Source organism: Somniosus microcephalus, unplaced genomic scaffold (genome assembly GCF_052327205.1).
Source record: "Somniosus microcephalus isolate GS21.2 unplaced genomic scaffold, FLI_Smic_1.0 unresolved_chr1, whole genome shotgun sequence".
Taxonomy (NCBI): Eukaryota; Metazoa; Chordata; class Chondrichthyes; order Squaliformes; family Somniosidae; genus Somniosus; species Somniosus microcephalus.
In genome coordinates, this window is record NW_028225179.1 from 23,825,711 (window position 1) to 23,831,880 (window position 6,170).

The following is a 6,170-nucleotide window of genomic DNA, read 5'->3' on the forward strand; positions in this document are numbered from 1 at the left end:
GTTTGATAAATATTTTTGAAATTCCAAAGGAGAAATTTATATTCCTGTTCCCTAATCATTTGCCTCTGTTGCCGCTAGTCTTTTCATTCGGTGCCAATCTCAAAGGAAGGAAGAAGGAAGAGAGGGTTCTCAATCTCCGATTCACGATCTCATCTCCACTTTCATTCAAGGTGGGTTGAGAAATTTCTTGGAATATTTTAATTTTAACAAGATATGTGCAATGCAGGGGCACAGACCAGCAATGCAGGGGCACAGACCAGCAACACCAGTGCAATTTTCACGAAATTGTATTTCAAGTAAGATTCAGTGAAATGCTTGGAAAGTGCATCAGCATCAAACGTGTAAAACAGTAACGACGAGGATGGGACTCGAACCCACGCGTGCAGAGCACAACGGATTAACAGTCCATCGCCTTAACCACTCGGCCACCTCGTCTCACCAATATACTGCTTTCAGACATTCAATTTCTTGCTTTTTACATCTAATTAGAACTACCCTGAAAGAAATTCAACTTCACCGCTTATCCTGCCCGTGCACACAGATCTACAATGTTGAAAATGTACAATCAGCTAATGTAAGCAACAGGCCTTCCGTTACTTCAGATGAGGGACTGTCAAAAATGGCCGGTTTCACGCCAGATTCAGAATATAAAAAGTGTCGCCCAGATAATTAAAAGACCTTTGTAGGACTTGAACCTTCAAACCTTCAATCTTCTGATAACTGAAGAATTTGCAACAGAAGTCAGATGCCTAATCCATCAGGCTATGCGGCCGCTGATGCCGCTGGATCTCTTTTTATGGGGCGAATTGTGAGCAGGTTCAAGGAAACTGCTCGAAAAAAGAAGTGGATTGAGGAAAAGATAAAAATATAGCAACTGTATTAACAGGTCCTCTGTGAGCTGGATTCGCACCAGCGCAGTGAAACTCAATGCAAATGGGAAATGACATCGGCGGCTCGTTGGTCTAGGGGTATGATTCTCGCTTTGGGCATTTCACGATTAAAATGCGAGAGGTCCCGGGTTCAAATCCCGGACGAGCCCTCACACATTTTCTTAAACTCAACAACTTGGTCATCAAAGCTGAAATCGCTCTGCTTCTAAAAAAACGGCATGATCCGAGATTGTGAGCTCTGCCATTTCAAACAGACACAGAATGATCCGGGACTGTGAGCACTCCTGGTTCAAACAGACCCAGATTGATTCGCAACTGACCACGACCACGCCCATTATAGACAGGCCTGTTTTTCAAAGCTTATGAAATCCATGGCAACATCAATCGGGCTGTTTCTAAATCGATGCCCGGTTTAATCTTGGACGCCAAGTTGAAAGTTTACTCCATTATCATTTTTCCCATTATCTCCGTCATTTTACTCCAGCCAAATGAACTGAGTTTAGGTGTCAGCCGAGGCTCAGCGGTAGCATACTCAAGCCTCACTTCAGAGGCTTGAGTGCATAATCCAGGCTGACACTCCAGGGCAGTACTGAGGTAGTGCTGCACTGTCGGCAGTGCCGTCTTTCTAGTAAGATGTTAAACTGGGGCTTCAGATCCAATGAGAGAATGCTGAAAAGAACGAGGATTACTCGCGCATTATTAATCTCTCAACCAAAGACCCAAAAACAGAAAATCTCGTCTTTAAGTTTGATAAATATTTTTGAAATTCCAAAGGAGAAATTTATGTTCCTGTTCTCTAATCATTTGCCTCTCTTGCCGCTAGTCTTTTCATTCGGTGCCAATCTCAAAGGAAGGAAGAAAGGAAGAGAGGGTTCTCAGTCTCCGATTCGCGATCTCATCTCCACTTTCATTCAAGGTGGGTTGAGAAATTTCCTGGAATATTTTAATTTTAACAAGATATGAGCAATGCAGGGGCACAGACCAGCAACACCAGTACAATTTTCACGAAATTGTATTTCAAGTAAGATTCAGTGAAATGCTTGGAAAGTGCATCAGCATCAAACGTGTAATACAGTAATGACGAGGATGGGATTACGAACCCACGCGTGCAGAGCACAATGGATTAGCAATCCAGCGCCTTAACCTCTCGGCCACCTCGTCTCACCAATACATTGCTTTCAGACATTGCATTTCTTGCTTTTTACATCTAATTAGAACTACCCTGAAAGAAATTCAACTTCACCGCTTATCCTGCCCGTGCACACAGATCTACAATGTTGAAAATGTACAATCAGCTTAATGAAAGAAACAGGCCTTCCGTTACTTCAGATGAGGGACTGTCAAAAATGGCCGGTTTCACGCCAGATTCAGAATATAAAAAGTGTCGCCCAGATAATTAAAAGACCTTTGTAGGACTTGAACCTTCAATCTTCTGATAACTGAAGAATGTGCAACAGAAGTCAGATGCTTAATCCTTTAGTCTATGCGGCCGCTGATGCCGCTGAATCTCTTTTTATGGGGCGAATTGTGAGCAGGTTCAAGGAAACTGCTCGAAAAAAGAAATGGATTGAGGAAAAGATAAAAATATTTCAACTGAATTAACAGGTCCTCTGTGAGCTGGATTCGCACCAGCGCAGTGAAACTCAATGCAAATGGGAAACGACATCGGCGGCTCGTTGGTCTAGGAGTATGATTCTCGCTTTGGGCATATCACGATTAAAATGCGAGAAGTCCCGGGTTCAAATCTCGGACGAGCCCTGACTCATTTTTTTAAACTCAACAACTCGGTCATCAAAGCTGAAATCGCTCTGCTTCTAAAAAAACGGCATGATCCGAGATTGTGAGCTCTGCCATTTCAAACAGACCCAGAATGATCCGGGACTGTGAGCACTCCCGGTTCAAACAGACCCAGAATGATCCGGGACTGTGAGCACTCCCGGTTCAAACAGACCCAGAATGATCCGGGACTGTGAGCACTCCCGGTTCAAACAGACCCAGATTGATTCGCAACTGACCACGACCACGCCCATTATAGACAGGCCTGATTTTCAAAGCTTATGAAATCTATGGCAACATAAATCGGGCTGTTTCTAAAACGATGCCCGGTTTAATCTTGGACGCCAAGTTGAAAGTTTACTCCATTATCATTTTTCCCTTTATCTCCGTCATTTTACTCCAGCCAAATGAACTGAGTTTCGGTGTCAGCCGTGGCTCAGCGGTAGCATACTCAAGCCTCACTCCAGAGAATTGAGTGCATAATCCAGGCTGACACTCCAGGGCAGTACTGAGGTAGTGCTGCGCTGTCGGCAGTGCCGTCTTTCTAGTAAGATGTTAAACTGGGCCTTCAGATCCCATGAAAGAATGCTGAAAAGAACGAGGATTTCTCGCGCATTATTTATCTCTCAACCAAAGACCCAAAAACAGAAAATCTCGTCTTTAAGTTTGATAAATATTTTTGAAATTCCAAAGGAGAAATTAATGTTCCTGCTCCCTTATCATTTGCCTCTGTTGCCGCTAGTCTTTCATTCGGTGCCAATCTCAGAGGAAGGAAGAAGGAAGAGAGGGTTCGCTGTCTCCGATTCGCGATCTCATCTCCACTTTCATTCAAGGTGGGTTGAGAAATTTCTTGGAATATTTTAATTTTAACAAGATATGAGCAACGCAGGGGCACAGACCAGCAACACCAGTGCAATTTCCACGAAAATGTATTTCAAGTAAGGTTCAGTGAAATGCTTGGAAAGTGCATCAGCATCAAACGTGTAATACAGTAACGACGAGGATGGGATGCAAACCCACGCGTGCAGAGCACAATGGATTAGCAGTCCATCGCCTTAACCTCTCAGCCACCTCGTCTCACCGATGCAATGTTCTCAGACATTCCATTTCTTGCTCTTTGCATCTAATAAGAACTACCCTGAAAGAAATTCAAGTTCACCGCTTATCCTGCCCGTGCACAAAGATCTACAATGTTGATAATGTACAATCAGCTTAATGTAAGCAACAGGCCTTCCGTTACTTCAGATGAGGGACTGTCAAAAATGGCCGGTTTCACGCCAGATTCAGAATATAAAAAGTGTCGCCCAGATAATTAAAGGACCTTTGTAAGACTTGAACCTTCAATCTTCTGATAACTGAAGAATTTGCAACAGAAGTAAGATGCCTAATCCATTAGTCTATGCGGCCGCTGATGCCGCTAAATCTCTTTTTATGGGGCGAATTGTGAGCAGGTTCAAGGAAACTGCTCGAAAAAAGAAGTGGTTTGAGGAAAAGATAAAAATATTTCAACTGAATTAACAGGTCTTCTGTGAGCTGGATTCCCACCAGCGCAGTGAAACTCAATGCAAATGGGAAATGACATCGGCGGCTCGTTGGTCTAGGGGTATGATTCTCGCTTTGGGCATTTCACGATTTAAATGCGAGCGATCCCGGGTTCCAATCCCGGACTAAGCCCTGACACATGTTGTTAAACTCAACAACTCGGTCATCAAAGCTGAAATCGCTCTGCTTCTAAAATAAACGGATTGATCCGAGATTGTGAGCTCTGCCATTTCAAACAGACACAGAATGATCCGGGACTGTGAGCTTTCCCGGTTTAAACAGACCCAGAATGATTCGCAACTGACCGCGACCACGCCCATTATAGACAGGCCTGATTTTCAAAGCTTATGAAATCTATGGCAACATAAATCGGGCTGTTTCTAAAACGATGCCCGGTTTAATCTTGGACGCCAAGTTGAAAGTTTACTCCATTATCATTTTTCCACTTAGCTCCGTCATTTTACTCCAGCCAAATGAACTGAGTTTAGGTGTCAGCCGTGGCTCAGCGGTTGCAAACTCAAGCCGCACTCCAGAGACTTGAGCACATAATCCAGGCTGCCACTCCAGGGCAGTGCTGAGGTAGTGCTGCACTGTCGATGAGTGCCGTCTTTCTCGTAAGATGTTAAACTGGGGCTTCAGATCCCATGAGAGAACGCTGAAAAGAACGAGGATTTCTCGCGCATTATTTATCTCTCAACCAAAGTCCCAAAAACAGAAAATCTCGTCATTAAGTTTGATAAATATTTTTGAAATTAAATTGCCCGCAAAGGAGAAATTTATGTTTCTGCTCCCTAATCATTTGCCTGTGTTGCCGCTAGTCTTTCCTTCGGTGCCAATCGCAGAGGACGGAAGAAGGAAGAGAGGGTTCTCAGTCTCCGATTCGCGATCTCATCTCCACTTTCATTCATGGTGGGTTGAGAAATTTTTTGGAATATTTTAATTTTAACAAGATATGAGCAATGCAAAGGCACAGACCAGCAACACCAGTGCAATTTTCAGGAAATTGTATTTCAAGTAAGATTCAGTAAAATGTTTAGAAAGTGCATCAGCATCAAACGTGTAATATAACAGCGACGAGGATTGGATTCTAACCCACGCTTGTAAAGCACAATGGATCAGCAGTCCATCGCCTTAACCTCTCGGCCACCTTTTCTCACCGATACACTGCTCTCAGACATTCCATTTCTTGCTTTTTGCATCTAAGTAGAACTACCCTGAAAGAAATTCAACTTCAGGTGAGGGACTGTCAAAAATGGTCGGTTTAACGCCAGATTCAGAATATAAAAAGTGTCACCCAGATAACTAAACGACCGTGGTAGGACTCGAACCTTCAATCTTCTGACAACTAAAGCATTTGGAACGGAAGTCAAACGTCTTATCCATTAATCTGTGCGTCCGCTGATGCCGGTGTAACTCTTTTTACGGGGCGAATTGTGAGCAGGTTCAAGGAAACTGCTCGAAAAAAGAAGTGGGTTGAGTAAAAGATAAAAATATTTCAACTGAATAAACAGGTCCTCTGTGAGCTGGATTCGCACCAGCGCAGTGAAACTCAATGCAAATGGGAAATGACATCGGCGGCTCGTTGGTCTAGGGGTATGATTCTCGCTTTGGGCATTTCACGATTAAAATGCGAGAGGTCCCGGGTTCAAATCCCGGACGAGCCCTCACACATTTTCTTAAACTCAACAACTTGGTCATCAAAGCTGAAATCGCTCTGCTTCTAAAAAAACGGCATGATCCGAGATTGTGAGCTCTGCCATTTCAAACAGACACAGAATGATCCGGGACTGTGAGCACTCCTGGTTCAAACAGACCCAGATTGATTCGCAACTGACCACGACCCCGCCCATTATAGACAGGCCTGATTTTCAATGCTTATGAAATCGATGGCAACATAAGTCGGGCTGTTTCTTTACCGAGCGGCCGATTACGATGCCCGGTTTTTCCTGGACGCCAAGTTGA

At 43.9% G+C, this 6,170-nt stretch overlaps 3 non-coding genes across 3 annotated transcripts; 2 read left to right on the plus strand and 1 right to left on the minus strand.

The window, feature by feature from the left end:
* Positions 1 to 353: 353 nt before the first annotated feature.
* Positions 354 to 435, minus strand: trnan-guu (transfer RNA asparagine (anticodon GUU)). The gene has a single exon. It is a non-coding gene; the product is annotated as a tRNA-Asn (tRNA).
* A 516-nt stretch (positions 436 to 951) lies between these two features.
* Positions 952 to 1,039, plus strand: trnap-ugg (transfer RNA proline (anticodon UGG)). Its single transcript is given in 2 exon segments — positions 952 to 987; positions 1,004 to 1,039. It is a non-coding gene; the product is annotated as a tRNA-Pro (tRNA).
* A 4,745-nt stretch (positions 1,040 to 5,784) lies between these two features.
* On the plus strand, positions 5,785 to 5,872 carry trnap-ugg (transfer RNA proline (anticodon UGG)). Its single transcript is given in 2 exon segments — positions 5,785 to 5,820; positions 5,837 to 5,872. It is a non-coding gene; the product is annotated as a tRNA-Pro (tRNA).
* The last annotated feature ends 298 nt before the right edge of the window (positions 5,873 to 6,170 follow it).